The 18,311-nt window shown below is 42.2% G+C and overlaps 1 protein-coding gene across 2 annotated transcripts in view; it reads left to right on the top strand.

Moving 5' to 3' along the window:
* LOC120533043 (zinc finger and BTB domain-containing protein 7C) overlaps positions 1-18,311 on the top strand; it is a 158,372-nt gene that overhangs the window by 79,233 nt on the left and 60,828 nt on the right. The window contains exon 1 of one of the 2 annotated variants that reach the window (XM_039759671.1): positions 9,776-10,011. The exons of the other annotated variant lie outside the window; for it this stretch is intronic. The gene's annotated coding sequence lies outside the window, so the exon portion shown is untranslated. Of the gene's footprint in view, positions 1-9,775; positions 10,012-18,311 lie in introns of those variants that run through there. 2 annotated transcript variants of the gene reach the window in all.

Below are 18,311 nucleotides of genomic sequence, written 5' to 3'. Positions count from 1 at the left end.
ACCCAATGTGTCCATCAGACTGCCCAATAGTGAAGCATTGTTCATTATTCCAGAGAACGTGTGTCCACCGCTCAGAGTCCAGCCGATGCTTAGCATTGCTCATAGTGATCCTAGACTTGTGTGTAGCAACTTCAGCTTCCAGATGCATTGTTCTTATACAGTAGTTCTTGTTCTGATGTTGCATCCAGAGACAGTTTGGAAATTTGTTACCGATTTTTACACACTATGTGCTTCGGCACTTGGTGGCCTGCTCTATGAGTTTGCATGATCTATCACTTTCTGACTGAGCTGTCATTGCTCTTTGACCCTTCCACTTCACAATAAAAGCACTAACAGTTGACCAGGGCACATCTAGCAGACTGGAAATTTGACATATCGACTTGAGGCAAAGGTGACGTACTCTGACAGTGCTCTTCAGTATGACCCATTCTGCTGCCATTGTTTGTCAATGGAGATGGCATGGCTATGAGATGATTTACATCACCTGTTGACAAAGAAACACCTGAACTCAAACACACACTGACTGATAAATAGATAGATAGATAGATATTTTAGTGTGGTTAGCAGGGATAGATAGATAGATAGATAGATAGATAGATAGATAGATAGATAGATGTGAAAGGCACTATATAAGATAGATAGATAGATAGATAGATAGATAGATAGATAGATAGATAGATAGATAGATAGATAGATAGATAGATAGATATTTACTTTAATGTGGTTGGCATGATTACATAGATAGATAGAGTCACGCACATATGAACAGGGGGCAGCTTGAAGGCTCTGGTAATGGTACTCTACTAGATAGATAGATATGTGAAAGGTACTATATACTATTTCAATTATTTGATTGAATGATTTAAAATGTTGCAAATCATGAGTATTAAATAGACATTTTAAGGTTTCTTTTCATTTTTAAAATGTTGCTGGCATTCTTGGCATTCCAGCTGACTGATAATTCCTGAGTTACCAGTATGATGGAGGCTCTCACCCAGCTGCACACTGGGAGGTCATTACGCCGCGACTGTGAACGTCCAGCTCTGTACCCAATGAGATGCTGTATGTCTGTCACCTGCTCATGTTGTCTGCCATGGTGTATTTTCCACAGTTCTATAGCACTGCACCTTGTTCTCGTGTTTGTCTTAGTATACAAATTCACAATTATGTCTACTCAGTTGTTTTGTTTTGTTAGTGAATGGCCCTTTAAAAAGATAAATGACACATCCTACCACAAACCCCTCCACATACACACCTCCTGCACCGTGTAAATGTTCCTAAAAAAGATATTCAAATATTCCACAATGCCAGACAGTTCTTTTCCCAGTCCTGTTTTCCTCCCTGCTGCAAGTTCCTTACATGAGCCCTGCTCTGGTGAGCCCCTCCAGCACCCCACCTGTGACACTAAAAAATATCAAATTTCTGCAGGAGTTGAGGAGCCGCGGGGAAGTTAAGTCAGCTTACACTACAACATGGCTCTCCCTAACGTCCAGTTCTAATTCTGGATTGTGACTGTGTGTATTAATCAGACTATCAAAAGCATCTGAAAGAAATGAACTTGCATTAGCTTGGTTGGCTTGGTAGAGAAAATCCCATATTAAAACCTCGTCACGTGATTTACCCTGGACATCAGTTACCATTAATGACCACCAAATAGGTACAAAATCCATTGAACCCAAAGTATGATGCCAATTGAAGACACTTGAAGACTGAGATGTCAGTCACATCCCTTTAAAACAAACGCAGACTTCTTCACAGCATAAGGCATGCACTTGGCATTGGCACATTTAGATGTTTGTCTGTCCTCAGGATATCTGAATCCTCTGGAGACACGTGCATCACAATATAACATTCTGTCAAAACATTTTTTACTACGTTGGAGACTTTACTAAAAGAAATCTGGCCAGATTTCCTAACCTTTCTTCCTTTTCTCTTGTAGAAATGATAACTGCCAAAGACCTACAGTGGCTATTAAAAACATATTCACCCAGTTTGGATGTTTTCACATTTTATTGTTATAACATTGAATCCAAGTGGATTTCATTTGACTTTTATGACACCAGTGAAAACAGATCTCTACAAACTAGTCTAAATTAATTACAAATATAAATCACAAACGAATTGATTGCATAAGTATTTAGTAGATGGCAGCCTTGAGTCTGTGTGCACAGGTCTCTATCAGCTTTGCACATCTGGACTCTGCCATTTTTCCCCCATTCTTCTTCTTCACAAAGCTGCTCAAGCTGTGTCAGGTTTTATGGAGACCAGCCATTTGCAAGTCCAGCCACAAATTCCCAATCGAAAAGAGATCTGGATTCTGACTGGGCCACTCCAGGACTTTAACATTGTTGTATTTAAACTATTCCTGTGTCTTTGTGCTTGGGTTCATTGTCTTGCTGATCTTCTCCCAAGATGCACGTTTCTTGGAGACTCCATTGGTTTGTCCTCCAGGATTTCATCATATTTTACTGCGTTCATTTTACCATCCATTGCCATCCATGCCCAAAAACCTGATGCTGCCAGCACCATGCTACACAGAGGGGAATGTGACAATGTAAAGTGTTTGGTTTATACCAAACATGGTGTCTTAGTCTGTTGGCCAAAAAGCTCAAGTTTGACTTCATCAGACCAAAGCACCTTCTTCCAGATGACTTTAGAGTCTCCCACGTGCCTTCTGTGCAAACTACAGCCAAGATGTCCTGTACGTGTTTGTTTCTTGTCCACTCTCTCACAAAGCTGTGACTGATGGAGCACCAGCTGTTGTCTACACAGTCTCTCCAATGTCATCAACGGAGGTCTCAAAGGTGTTTTGGTGTCTTTCCTCACTTGTCTTCTTCTATGTTTATGTGTACAGCCTGCTCACAGCAGATTTACAGCTCTGCCATAGTCTTTCCATTTCTTCATGATTGATTGATTTATTTTAGTGACTTGGATATTTTCTTGTTTCCGTTCCCTGGTTTGTGCTTTTCACAGAGTTGCTTGGAGTGTTCTTTATTCTTCATTGGGAAGGTTAGCCCACCATAAATGGCTCATCACAAGTTGGCCCTGCCACATTCAAACACATTTAGACGACAATGAACTGAAACCCCAGACAGATGGTCTCCATTGCACAAATATTGGCCATCCAGTTGGCTGCACCAGTAATGACTTAGGTGGATAATTTTCACAATCATCAATTACTTTGTGTTTTATACTTGTCATTACTTTGCACCACTTTGCAGAGATCTGTTTTCACTTTGACATTAAAGAGACTTTTTCTGTTGATCAGTTTCAAAAAATCCAAACTAACTCCACTGTGATTAAATGTTGTATAACAAGAAAAGGTGCAAACTCCCAAGGGGGATGAATACGTTTTATAAGAACTGCAGGTGGGGCATCCAAACTGCCCCAGCACTTCTCAAAACGTCTGGGATGACGCTGGGAACGGAGCCTTTCAATTTGATTTTCTAACATTGAATGGAAGTCAATCTGATATTAATTGCACTCTTGCTCAGTCTGTTCTAACTGCACGGTCAGACTGAACACACATTGTTATGGACACAGACAGGCCAAAATGCACTCAGGTGAAGGCCCTACATGTGCAAGGTGTCGTCTGGTAGCCACCTCAGTGGGCTTTACATTGTGACAATGCCTCTTGCTAGGGGCTCATTGGAATAAAATCTTTTCTTTTTATCAGACTAGGATGCTCTGCCCCCTGCTCGCTTCACTCGCCAACCCCCGGGTTTGGTTATCTGGATATGCAATTTAAAGAGATTGCTATTTTCATTTCATTCATTTTTTTATTTCTTGATATTTGCCAGTAATAAAGCTGTAGTGAAAGAGTTATCCCCTCTAGGGGCTGCTAGTGACGTGCTGCGTGATCTGCATGTCGTGCTGCACAACGATCATTTATAAGCCTGTACAGCAGCTGCAGCTTGTGACATGCTGCAGGATCTGAATGACGCGCTGCGCGACGATCATTTAAAAACCCGTACAGCAGCTGCAGCTTGTGACGTGCTGCGTGATCTGCATGACACACTGTGTGTCGATCATTTAAAAGCCTGTACAGCAGCTGTCCTTTAAGCCAGCTACCGCTTGTGCAGTGCTGCGTGATCTGCATGTCGCGCCGCGCGTCGATCATTTAAAAGCCTGTACAGCAGCTGCTGCTTGTGACGTGCTGCGTGATCTGCAAGTTGCGCTGCACGTTGATCATTTAAAAGCCTGTACAGGAGCTGTCCTTTAAGCCAGCTACCGCTTGTGCCGTGCTGCGTGAGCTGCATGTCGCGTTGCGCGACAATCATTTTTAAAACCTGTACAGCAGCTGCTGCTTGTGATGTGCTGCGTGATCTGCAAGCTGCGTTGCACGTCGATCATTTAAAAGCCTGTACAGCAGCTGTCCTTTATGCCAGCTACCACTTGTGCAGTGCTGCGTGATCTGCATGTCGCGCCGCGCGACGATCATTTAAAAACCTGTACAGCAGCTGCTGCTTGTGACGTGCTGCGTGATCTGCATGTTGCGCTGCTCGTGGATCATTTAAAAGTCTGTACAGCAGCTGTCCTTTTTTCTCACTTCTTTGTCTCGCAGGCCGTTTAATTGCCTCTGAGAATTTGTTTGTAAGTAGGGCGTGTCGTGTAAGTAGTCTCGCTGGACTTCAAAGTGTCTTCCGAGAAGATCACGTCTCGTCTCCCTCTTCTCCCTCCCAAGATTTTTTCTTATAATAGAGAGAAGTTTTAGATTCACAATAATCTTTAATCTGCTATGCTTTGGGATTGACACCTGGTGAAACATTACTGCTTAATAAACAACATGTTATGACGCTGACTGCTACAAGCCATCTTATCTTGCTCAGCTGGAAGGATCCTAACCCAGCTACTATAATACAAGAGGGAAATTTGAAAAAAATTAAATTCAGTTTATGGCACTTTGGTGGCACAGTAGGTGTTACTGATGCCTTACATGTCCCACATAGCTGGGTTTGAATCCCACAGCCAGTCACTGTTAGTGTGGAATCTGCATATTGTCCTTCATGTGTCTGTAGGTGGATTTTCCTCCAAGTGCTCCAGTTTTCCTCCCACATCCCCAGAGAAATGCCGGTTGATCATCAATTCCAAACTGGCCCTGTCTGAGTGTGAGTGCTTTCCATGAGGGGCTGCTGGCCCACTGAGGGCTGTTTCCTGCCTTGTGTTGCTAAGATAGACTCCAGATCTCCACTTCTCTGTGTTGGACTAAGCTGGTGTCAGAATGTGCAGGCAGTGTGGTGTAGTGGTAAAGCCTTTGGACTACAAACCCTGAGCTTGTAGGTTCATATCCCACCATGAGAAAGTCACTTCACCTGTCTGTGCTTCAATTGGAAAAACAATAACTAATTGTACCTCTCAAATGTTTAAGTTGCCTTGGATAAAGAATGTTATATTCACCTTACAAGGAAAAGCTCAGAAGTTCTGTAGAACTTGTCAGGCATTTAATGATGTGGTCCTCAGTTAATTCAGCCTGCTAACCTTTTGGGTTTCTGCAGCTTTGATTATTTCTTAGTTCTCCAGACAGAAAGAGGTTGCTGATCTGATTTTTATTATAGTGCTCTGTGTCTAAATAGTTTGCAATTCATTTATTTGAATGGCTATGGTCACATTACCAGGCTGAACGAACTCAAATCTGATTTCTTTTGCCATAATTTGACATAAATCTGATGTTTTTTGTGGCTGTGTGGACACAGAAATCCAATTTTTTCAAATCTGATTTGAGTCACTTTCATATGTGGATACGTATCGGATCACAGTCATATGTTTGTTTTTGCCTATACACACGGGCTGAGCGCTGCCATCATCAGCCAGCACTGGCAGTGAGGCAAAACAACAACAATGGAGGAGAGCTACAAGTGTGACAAGAGTCGCACTCCCACCATTGCTGTCTCCTTCCTCATACCCGCACATCTCCTGGTGCAGCAGTGCCAGCAATAGTTGCTAGAAAAAGGAAAAAAGCTGGCTTTTCGACCTTCTTGACCTAATCACGTACAGTTGCCGAACTGTGTGCTGTTCTACCAGAGCAAAAGGCAATGCATACACTAGCCACAAGCACATCCATTTGTAAAACCATTAGTCATGTCACAAATATGACATTTTTTTGTTGTTGGTGACGTAGTTGACCAGTGCACACATTATGTTTGGATGACAGATGCATTCACATTACAGTTAGATTCAGGTCACTTGTATTTATAATTGTGAACTGTCAAGATAGGCAGATCCAATCGGAGATAAAAAATCAGAATTGAGGATTGAGGCGCCTGATATCAGTAAACATCCATCCATCCATCCATCCATTATCCAACCCGCTATATCCTAACAACAGGGCGCAAGGCAGGAAACAAACCCCGGACAGAGCACCAGCCCACCGCAGGGCGCGCACACACACACTCACACACCCACACACTAGGGCAGTGGTTCTCAAACTGTGGGGCGGGCACCCCTGGGGGGGCACGAAGATGTGAAAAAAAAAAAAACAAGAATCTAAAAAATGAAAAATATATCTATTGAAACCAAAACAAATGAACTTAAACTACTGTACATTCTGATACTAGAAAAATTAATATAGAATTAGATAAATGTCAATAAAAGTTAAGTAGGTATAATAAAACATGCATCTATGATATATTATTAATTAAAAAAGAACAAATTGGTATTAGTGGGCTCCTTTCAAAAAAAGTTAGGGGGGGCCGCGATTAAAACTGTTATGAAATCTCGGGTCGCAAATACTTAAAGGTTGAGAAATGCTGCAGTAGCAATTTTGAGCATGCGCATGAGCCACGGGGTTTCTAAGTCAAACAAAGCACATACGCCCACTCCACCATTGATTCACCAATCAGAAAACAGCATGTGCTAGAGCCCGCCCTCTCAACTTTGACAAGTGAAAGTGACAGTTCTCATCTCAGGGCTTTTTCCATGTTGTTTTCAATGTCACTGAAATCAATAAATGAAAGCATCTACCATATAATAAAACGCTGAAGTCTGTGCATTGTGTCAGGTCTCTCTGAGCAACCTGATTGGTCACTTTGGCTTTGGTCTGATTAGTTAGTTTGGCAAAGGAATTAAAATGGAGCATTTCAGCAGTAACAATGTGAGTAATACCAGCAAGATGCAACCTGAGTCACCGTCAGAGATGGCAAGTGTCAGTATGATGTTTTTACTGCGAGTATTGGGGGGCCTGTCTACCATTGGTGGTACACAGAAAGTGGCCAAGAGGCTAGCGAGTTGCTAAGAAATTACAGATATGAGAAGCCGGCTTCATGGGATTGTGCTTGAAAGAGGAAGTGCCAGGCAAGAGAGGCAGAGGCACATGAAGACAACAGAAAAGGGAGTAGGAGGAACGCTGAGAGTCTCCTTCAAAGATGGGAAGTATTGGCAAGAACTGAATGATGTTTTCACAGTGGATAATAAGGAAACATCGACCATCAGTGGCAGTCAAAAAGTGGACCGGAAACAAGCAAGGTGCCTTGAAACGACAGATTCTGAGAAGTAGGCCTTACAGGAATGCAATTGAAAGAGGAGGCATTGGGCAAGAAAGGTTGAGACACACAAGGATACCAACGAAAGGTGTTAGACAAACACTAAGGGTGCACGTAAAGTAAGAGATAGAAAATATCAAATAATTTTTGATGTATTCAAGGTCAGACTGAGACCTTCATAGGCCCATTTGGACGGATTGCCCATCGTTGTCTGTCGTAGTCTGTAGTTCTTGACTTCAGTGACCTTTTTAGGTCACCCCCACTGTCTGGAGCGCGTGCCCCTTCTGTAGTACAAACGACACCCCTTTGTGTAGATATCGCGCCCCTTGGTCTATGGCGCATGCACACTTTTACTTTCATAGACAATGCCATGCCTGCTCATTTTCATATGAGTTTGGCAGTCTCTCAGGATCCCTTGATCACCTAATGGATTTGACCAGCTGTGCCCCTGGGATACTTGGCATCCTTAACAGAGTTTTTTCTACTTTTAGTAGCACAGAATTTCTTAATCTTGATATCAGTGCAAGACTTTGATATCTTCAGCTCTCCTTTGGCAATTTCATCTTGCAGATATTTCATTGGTGATGCTGTGGATTTTGGGGGTGAAAAGGCCCTTTGCCATTTCAGGCCATACCCAGACCCGCACCCAAAGTGCCCTTATGTTATCTACACCCCTGAATGTATTGTATTAACTGTTTTCAACAAGTAACGTTCCCAGTTATTCGGCGGTTCTCAACCTGTGGGGCGCGGAGTAACAAAAAAGGAGGCGCGAAGATGTGAAAAAAAGAAAACAAGAATCAAAAATATGAAAAATATTGAAACCAAAACAAATTAACTTAAACTATATTCTTATACTGTATTAGAAAAATAAATATAGACTTAGATAAATGTTGATAAAAGTTAAGTAGGTATAATAAACTTACCTATATAAAAAATATAGGAATACATTTTATTAGGGTTTCAAAAAAACGTTAGGGGGGCGCAATTAAAACTGTTATGCAAACTCGGGTCGCAAATACTTAAAAGTTGAGAAACACTGCAGTAATGAAATAAATATGTACAGGATGAAGCAGCAAAACAAAACCGCATATTTTAATACGCATTAAGGTATTTATACTCAATCCATTTTCCAACCCACTCTATCCTAACTACAGGGTTATGGGGGTCTGATGGAACCAATTCCAGCCAATACTGGGTGCAAGGCAGGAAACAAACTCCTAGCAGGGCGCCAGCCCACTGCAGGACACACCAAGCACACAGTAGGGACAATTTAGAATCGCCAGTGCACCTCACCTGCATGTGTTTGGAGCCAATCCCAGCCAGCACAGGGCGCAAGGCAGTAACAAATCCAGGACAGAGTGCCAACCCACCGCAGGGCACATAGAGGATCGCCAATGCACCTAACCTGCATGTCTTCGGACTGTGGGAGGAAACCCACGCAGACACGGGGAGAACAAGCAAACTCCACGCTGTGAGGACCCGGGAAGCGAGCCTGGGTCTCCTAACTGCGAGGCACTGCGCCACCGTGCCGCCCTTATACTCAATGTTTTTATTAATTTTCTCATAGTACTGTTAATTATTTATTTATTTTTGTCCTAAATTTTCGTCCATATAAGTCTACTCATATCACTTGTTGGACAGTAGAAACGAAAGCGTGACTGTGGATGTGAGGTATAAAGGGTCATAAACGACTTCTTGTCAAACCTTCTCCTCCGTCGTGCCTTTTCCTATAAAACTAGCCGGAGACGTTAGCTTTACAGTCCTAAAGCGGGCAATAAAATACACGTCATCCATGTTATCTTTAATCGCGGGGATTAACACCTAATGGGATATTACCGCCTAGTAAAGTGCAGGTTATGCCAGCCAGCACTACTGTACACTGGCTGCTAGCAAGTCATTTTATCTCAGCGCTGAAGATTAAAGGCAGAAACCAACCCCGGACGGAACGCCAATCTATCGCGGGGCAAACTCCAATCCGTTGTACACCAGTAAACTTATGAAGGTGAAGCAGAAATGTAAGGACAAATGTGTCATTTCTCTCCGTATTTCTGAATTAAGGGGAACATTTGTGGCGTACAGACGTATAGACATTTGCTATCCTTTCGCACGCGCCTGCCAAAGTCATTTTAACTGAAAACTAAAAATTCATTTTGTCTGACCTAAATCAAAGGGTGTCTGAGCCATGAGCTTATTACACACTGTGCTTAACTTGTTTTGTGGAGGAGGATGGGGTATTATTATCTTTCAAGCTACCCACCCTGCTATAAAAACTAGTGCGGTGACATCGCAGCGCTGCAGTGTTTCTGCATTTCCCCCCCGCTGGGCTCCACGCAGTCCGCCTTCTCGCGTTCTAAGGAAAGAGGCTTTTTTAAAATTTCTTTTACGGAATATTCGTTATTTCTTGCTGTCTTTCACTAAATGAGTGAAGGGATGAACTTTAGTGGTGTACCGGTGACCGCTGGCTTCTCGATGGCGCAGTAGCGATGCGAGAGGCCACCTTCTTGCCTCAAGGAAAGACAAGCGCGACTGAAAGGTAGGAGCCGCTTTTTAACTGGAAATTCGCCTGTTGCTTTAAGAGTGTTGAGGGGTCAGGAGGCAGCCAACCACAAGAAACACCTTACTGAGCACCTTTCATAGTGGCGGCTGTCTCGAAAGAAAGGATGTTAAACTTTTTTTTTTTTTTAAGAAGCCAGGGGTACAATCAGTTCTGCGCGGTGGCCTGACCAGTGTCGTGCTTTGTACCGATTGCTGTCGGAATCCGCGCAGGCGCTCCGCCGTTCGCTTCGGCCAGGTGGATCCTTCCCGGCTGTGGCGTGTCATCTATTATCTGCATGCGCTCCGGTTTGTTAATATTTAACGACTGTAATTTATTATAAACATGCCCTTTATGTTTCAATAAATAGATTTGCAGTTTGATTGAGTCATAATATGCTGACAGAAGCAAGAGTTTAAACATGCCCTAGTGGTAAGCAACTACATTTATTTCTATGGAACATTTTCATACATGAAAGTAGCTGAACGTGCTTAAAAAATAATAATAGCTAAAGACAGCTAAAAAACAACAAATTGTAAGGACTCTAGTGGAAATGCGCTTTATATAGCTTACATTGGCATTGTATTTACATGTATTCATGTGCCAGATGCTCTGTCGGAGGGACGTGAATACAAAAGTGAAAGGAACAATTCGAGCGCTTATCATACACAGTGAGCTTTTCCACCCTGGAGTGTAAATTTACAGGTAACCCTAACTGAAACCAAAAATAATAGTGACATGCCCGTTACATTAGATTACATTAGTCCAGTAAAACCGTAAGTAAAACAGACATGGTGTTTTATACACAAACACACACGCACACGCACACTGGCCATCTGACCAGCACCAAAAGGCATTTTATTTAGTTTACGTTTTCCGCGCCAGCTCACTGAGCCACCCACACTCTAAAAAAAATAATCCATGTAGCCAATGCTCAATTAAACGAGTGGTTGCAAACTCTAATTCAAATTTAATGATTTTGTTCAACTTTCTGAATTGCAAGCCTTATCTAATAAGTTGTACTGACGCAATAATAACAGTATTTACTTCAACTTACTATTTTAAGTAATCTGAACTCCTTTTCATAAGCTCACTAAATTATGTTGGGGTAACTTCACCAACTTGGCTGGTGACATCATCTTTCTCCACGTCACAGTTTAATTTGAAAATGCTAACAAATAACAAACTAAATCTGTTTTGATCATCTTAAGTGTGTGAAAGGTTGTCAGTTTTAAAACGTATATACAACGTATTTACTAAGTACAAGGGGGGCATCACCGCTGCCTCACAATAAGGAGACCAGGGTTCACGTTCCGATTGCCCAATGCATGGACCTTGCATGGTCTTCTTGTTTTGGTGTCCACAGATATATGAAGGCTGGTGAGATGCTGCTAAATTTGCCCCACTCTCTTAAAAAGAATAGAGGTGCCAAAGTGCTATAGAGGAACCATTTTTGGTTCCCATCCACATGTAGGACAAAGAAAGAACTCTTATTTATCAAGATCCGTAACAGACTTCATAAATAACAATGAACGGATGACAGCAGATGTTTAAAAGGACTCTCCCTGCATATAACACCGCAGGCTAAGTTCAGGTTCTCTTCATCAGCCTGCTAGATGTGAAAGATTTCACTTTTGCCCACACATTAGAAACATTTTCAAATCCCAAAGAACCAAATGCCATGCAAAGAATCATTCCCAGAATGAAGGGGTTCTTTGTCAACCAATGGTTCTACAAGGGACCATTACATTGCCTTTATTAAAAGTGCCATTGCAGAACCGTCATTTGTAAGAGTGCAGTGAGAGTGTGCACTGATGTTTGATCGTGTGGTCACCCTGTGATGGTTTGATGCTGTGTCCAGATGTTGTTACCGCCTGTGCCCCTTTCACTTGCTGGGTGAGGCTCCAGTTGCCCCGTGACCCTGCCCTAGATAAGTGGGTTTACAAGATGGATGATGCTTAAAATACCTTTACATTTTGGAACAACGTTTTTGTTTATATAGTGTCTGAAAAACTTGGCTTTATACTGCTTATTATTAAGTGCATGGCAATTAAAAATAACTAAGTGTAAAGGAAAAGCTAATTCTCTATACTCAGTGACATGTCTTGTTAATTTTAACAGAAGTTGATACAAATAAAAAAAAAAAACTAGTTGTAAACTGTTTTTTTTTTATCTGAAGCCCTTGTTTTTAAAGTGTACTGAAAAAGGAGCTTTATAAAAATAAAAGTAATTCAATGATATCTAACTGACTCTGGATTAAAAGCCAACATGAAGAGACATTCTTCTCTAGCGGACCTCGGCCGAGGTGTTCTGTTCCCACTCATGTCCTGCTTTAGCCTGCCTGAAAAGTTGATTTACTCAGCTGACAATACTGGAATTCCTGCTTTTTGGGTATTCCTTGTCTTTAAAATGTGATTCTTTGTAAATTAGCCATCCATTTTTAAACTCATCTATCTAGTTCACGTGTAGTGGAGAGCTGCTGAAGCACTGGGAGGAAGGCAGGACTACTCTCTTAAAAGATAAATGTGCCAAAGTGATTTTCAGAGCAGTGCTATAGGCAACCATTTTTAGTTCGTAAAAGGACCAACCGCATTAAGGTGGCAGAACGAAACTTTATGTATTTAGATATGTATTAATAAAGTATCTATCTATCTATCTATCTATCTATCTATCTATCTATCTATCTATCTATCTATCTATCTATCTATCTGTATATCTATCTATCTATCTATCTATCTATCTATCTATCTATCTATCTATCTATCTGTCTATCTATATATAGTGCCTTTCATATCTATCTATCTATCTATCTATCTATCTATCTATCTATCTATCTATTATCATATCTGCCTATCATATCTATCTATCTATCTATCTATCTATCTATCTATTATATATCTATCTATTATCTATCTATCTATCTATCTATCTATCCTATCTATCTATCTATCTATCTATCTATTATATAGTGCCTTTTATATCTATCTATCTATCTATCTATCTATCTATCTATCTATCTATCTATCTATCTATTATATAGTGCCTTTCATATCTATCTATCTATCTATCTATCTATCTATCTATCTATCTATCTATCTATCTATCTAGTGCCTTTTATATCTATCTATCTATCTATTATATAGTGCCTTTCATATCTATCTATCTATCTATCTATCTATCTATCTATCTATCTATCTATCTATGTAACAGGTTCCATCAATAGTCTTGAAGAGATGATAAGAGATTTGTGAAATACTCCTGATTTTACAAGGACTCTACATGTCTACAATAATGGAGGCTACTTTCAGGTTTTTGTGACCTGTTGTTTCATGCTAGCCAACTATACATTAAAGATTTCTGTTTTGTCCACAAATTAAGAACCTTTTTAAAACCCAAAGGAGCAACTTCATATGCAAAGAACCCTTCACAGCATAAAATGGTTCTTTTTCAAGTAATGGTTCTATGGGGAACCAGACAACCCATTAAGGTGCCATTAGAAGTGATATTTTTAGAGTGTAGATGGACTGGCACCGTCCATCACAGGGCACATTTGCTTATATGGTACAAGTTTACATTTTCCTATAATTCTAATCTGCACATACAGCAGGCAGAATGTGGAAACTGAACACAGCCAGCATCCATTCTGGAATTCAAACTCGGGACTCCAACTACTGTGCCATCAGGCTGCCCTTTCAAATTTGAATTTATTACTTTTTTTTTTTTTGTTAAAAGATTTGAGATATGTGGAATTCTTTCAGAAAGGTTTGATCTGAAACAAAAATAAGTATCTTAGTACGGGATGAAGGATTGCGCTGAGCTGTACTCCATACATGTTTTATGAGATTATAAAACATAAAGATTGACTGAATTGATGGTGAAGTCTTAAATGTAATGGCAATCTGTCCAAAGTTGCTTTCTGCCTTGTGCCCGATGCTGCCAGGATAGTGTGGGATCCCTGGTGACTTAAGCCAGATCAAGATTTCCTTGTTCTGCTATGAATTGATGGTTACGAATGAGATAAATGTCAGTAATATCCTTCATATTAGCCATGTCAGGAAACATTTGCATTTAATAAGCTTTTTCTCCGGTAGCTCCCAGCTATTACAAATGAGTTTTGTTTGCCCTTTTTTTGGTTGTAAATGTCACTGGCTTGTCAGGATACCTGTGTATTGTTCAAATGAAGCCTAAAGTGCGTATGCCATTGGCACTCTGAGAGTCACGAGTTGTTTGTCTCATTCCATACGGGTTACTAAGTGTAAAGTGGAAGGATGAACTCTAATTGCGAATACCTTTTTGTTTAGAACACTTTCAATGCATTAGCCAACGGTTCACTTCCTCCATCTCCTTATTCTTGAAGACTCACAGAGACGTAAGAGCATTTTGTTTTCTCTGGAAGGCTGTGAGCATTTTATGGTAGGTGGGCAGACTGCATGTCACGATCGGCAGCTGCTTCTGAATGCCTGGCCGTTGGCACCGAGTACTTGTTAATATTTCTTAATTTGTGAGCCAGAAAAAAAATCGAGGGTTTATCTTGAGCTCACGATGCAGGGCCATCAGGGAGAGCATAACAAAAACTTTTTACACCGAGTGTGACAGAGCAAAATCAAAAGAGCACACATTTCACACTTTAATACTTGGCACGAAGCATCTTTGTTAAAGACGTCTGAATTTCTGTTTTAAAGTGTTTGTCTCCGTTCTGCTGCCAGATTCTGAACTTCATTTTTTTACTCAAGGGCGAAATAACTGGAAGCAAATGGATGTTAAATGTATTGTAAGATTGACGCTATATAGCGCCTGACCCGACACAGATTGGACACGGGAGGCACGTGTAAAATAAAACAAATAATTTTATTTTTCTTCAGCTGGAGGGCACGCCTTCCCCGTGAACCCCCCAGCCACAACACAGTCCCAAGCACACAAGTAATAAAGCACTTTCTCTTCTCCTTGGCACCACCACTCCTCCCTGGTGACCTTGTCCTCCGTCCACCCGACTGTGGCCCCTGAGTTGGGGTCGCTGGCTCCTCTTATAGTTCACCCCGAAGGGCTCCAGGTGTTTGATCACCGAGTTCCAGGTGTGACGAGTATGCTGCCCATACGGGCTCAGGCGGCCCCTGGCGGTGCCTGCGGGACCCAACAGGGCTGCACCCAACTCCAATTCCCTGGGTGCCCTGTGGGAACCCGTAGCACTGCTCCAGCTCAGGGGGGGCGGCCATCTAACATCCAGGAGGAGGTATTGCAGTGTCCATGGCTGCTCCCCCTGAATATAGTGTGCAGCGGCGTCCTGGCTGGGTATGGGCGCCAGCCGCCTGCCGCAGTATCCTCAGATTATTATAAAAGAGCTTGCTGTGAAAGATGATATATAAAATCAAAGTCACGTTTGCTTTTCCAAAAATCAACAGGAGCTTTTTGGTGACTGTATCTAAATTGCTTGTGGTGGATTACTGTAATAATTAATTGATGGCTACATTGCTTTTGACATTATGTACTGTATTAATGTACCATTGAAGCAAGCACAACTTATTCCATATCCATCCATCCATCCATCCATCCACTATCCAACCCGCTATATCCTAACTACAGGGTCACGGGGGTCTGCTGGAGCCAATCCCAGACAACACAGGGCGCATGGCAGGAAACAAACCCTGGACAGGGTGCCACACGTCCACACACCAAGCACACACTAGGCACAATTTAGGATCGCCAATCCACCTAACCTGCATGTCTTTGGACTGTGGGAGGAAACCCACGCAGACAAAGGGGAGAACATGCAGACATTGCTTTGGCATACAGTAGATCCCCTCAAGTTATTGTGTGTGTGTTTGCTTATTATTCTTCCTCCATTGCTTACATAAAATTTGCAGTTTTTCATTTCACTAGATGGGAAAAGAGTGACTTCATGCTGTGCTGCTGGTTAGCATGAAAGAAAACACAGAATGAGGCTAGAATTTGAAACTCACACCTATACACACCCACACACACACACACACACACACACACAATCTTTTACATTATAAAGTGATAAAGGTGCTAAGTTGCACAGTGATTTGAAGATGGGACTGTGCTGTGATACAACGTGGAACCGATTTGTAGCCACTCATTAATGGCAGTGTCATGTGTCAGCCTGACAAACCATCGGTTAGGGTTCACAGATCTTAATTACATTCATTTTCTTCATTGTTTATGTTACATGTTGATTAATTAGTTTCTATATGCCAACGTGTCAGTCAGTCAGTCATTGTCCAAACTTGCTGTATCCTAACACAGGGTCACAGGCACACACACCAAGCACAATTTAGGATCGCCAATCCACCTAACCTGCATGTCTTTTGGACTGTGGGAGGAAAATCACTCTGACACGGGGAGAACATACAAACTCCATGAAGGGAGGACCTGGGAAGCGAACCCGGGTCTCCTAACTGTGAGGCAGCAGTGATACCACTGCGCCACCGTGCCACCCATCTACTCATTTGTCGTAAATAAATTTAATCTGAATTGCATCTTTATCCTGATCATATTTTTGTTTTGAATTGAATGGCCTACAAGGACTTTGTTAAATGGTGCGACTCAAACCACCTACAACTGAACACCAGCAAAACTAAAGAGCTGGTGGTGGATTTTAGGAGGCCCAGGCCCCTCATGGACCTCGTGATCATCAGAGGTGACTGTGTGCAGAGGGTGCAGACCTATAAATACCCGGGAGTGCAGCTGGATGATAAATTGGACTGGTCTGCCAATACTGATGATCTGTTTTAGAGAGGACAGAGCCGACTATACTTCCTTAGAAGGCTGGCGTCCTTCAACATCTGTAATAAGATGCTGCAGATGTTCTACCAGACGGTTGTGGCAAGCGCCCTCTTCTACGCGGTGGTGTGCTGGGGAGGCAGCATAAAGAAGAGGGACGCCTCACTCCTGGACAAACTGGTGAGAAAGGCAGGCTGTATTGTAGGCACGGAGCTGGACAGTTTGACATCAGTGGCAGAACGACGGGCGCTGAGCAGACTCCTGTCAATCATGGAGAATCCACTGCATCCACTGAACAGGATCATCTCCAGACAGAGGAGCAGCTTCAGTGACAGACTGAGGAGACCCCACACTATGTGACTCTTCAATTCCACCCGGGGGGTAAACGTTAACATTATACAAGTTATTGTCTGTTATACCTGCATTTTTATCACCCTTTAATATTGTTCTTTATCAGTATGCTTTATTAATCCCTTGGGATTAATAAACTATCTATCTATTGTCAGGGATGCCAGGGGCCATGACCCGGCCGGGACGTCATGAGGGACCGGATGTGGGTCTGTGCCCACCCTGGATCATGTGGGGGTCGTCTTCCTGGTTGTTTTGGGGGCCACGGGTACAGGGCATGGAAGCTCCACCCTGTAGGGGCCCATGGTCACCGCCAGGAGGCACCCCAATGCCTTGGGGACCTGTTTGGTGTTGCGGAAGTGCTGGGGGGAAGAATTAGGACGGCGGCCGGAGAGCTGCCAGGAGGACAGCCGGCACTTCTGCGACGCTGGGGCGTGGCCCAAAGAGGAATGCCGGGAACACCTGGGGCTCATCCGGGGACTCTGTAAAAGGGGCCATCTCCCATCATTCGAGGCTGGAGTCGGGTGGAAGAAGGACAAGGCAGAGAGGAGTGTGGTGGCGGCCTGAAGAAAGGCATTGTGGCCAGGACTGTGACTTTGGGGTTTGTTTTGTGCACTGATTTGGGTCTTAGTGACCGTAGCAATTACTTGTACTATCTATCTATCTATCTATCTATCTATCTATCTATCTATCTATCTATCTATCTATCTATCTATCTATCTATCTATCTATCTATCTATCTATCTATCTATCTATCTATCTATCTATCTATCTATCTATCTATCTAAAAGAGGTGAACTTTATTTATGGATGTGTGTTTTTCAGTGACTGAAGTTGCAACTTGAAACACTGGTAGTGCCGAGTCAATACTGGTCTTTATAGGGGTAGATGTAAAAGGTAATAAATAGATATTAAAAGTACTACATGACATAGATATTAAAGGCAGTAAACTGCATATATAAAATCACAATAGACTGATAGATAGTTACATAGTAAAAGCACTATAATGCATAGATTGTTCCATTTCAGTCGGAGTTGAGGGTCTGTGAAGACTAAAAAGTGGGTTTTATAAGGACACTCCAATCACAAGATAAACAAAAATAAATCTAATGTATCCCTTAAAGCACAAGATTATAGAGATCCTGTGAAGCACAGAGGATGGCTAACCTCTTCCACCCACAATTCAAAATCTCAAAGGACTACTTGATAGA

Source organism: Polypterus senegalus, chromosome 7 (genome assembly GCF_016835505.1).
Source record: "Polypterus senegalus isolate Bchr_013 chromosome 7, ASM1683550v1, whole genome shotgun sequence".
Taxonomy (NCBI): domain Eukaryota; kingdom Metazoa; phylum Chordata; class Cladistia; order Polypteriformes; family Polypteridae; genus Polypterus; species Polypterus senegalus.
Note: the sequence above shows the minus strand (reverse complement) of the source record. Positions and strands in the feature narration are given on the sequence as shown.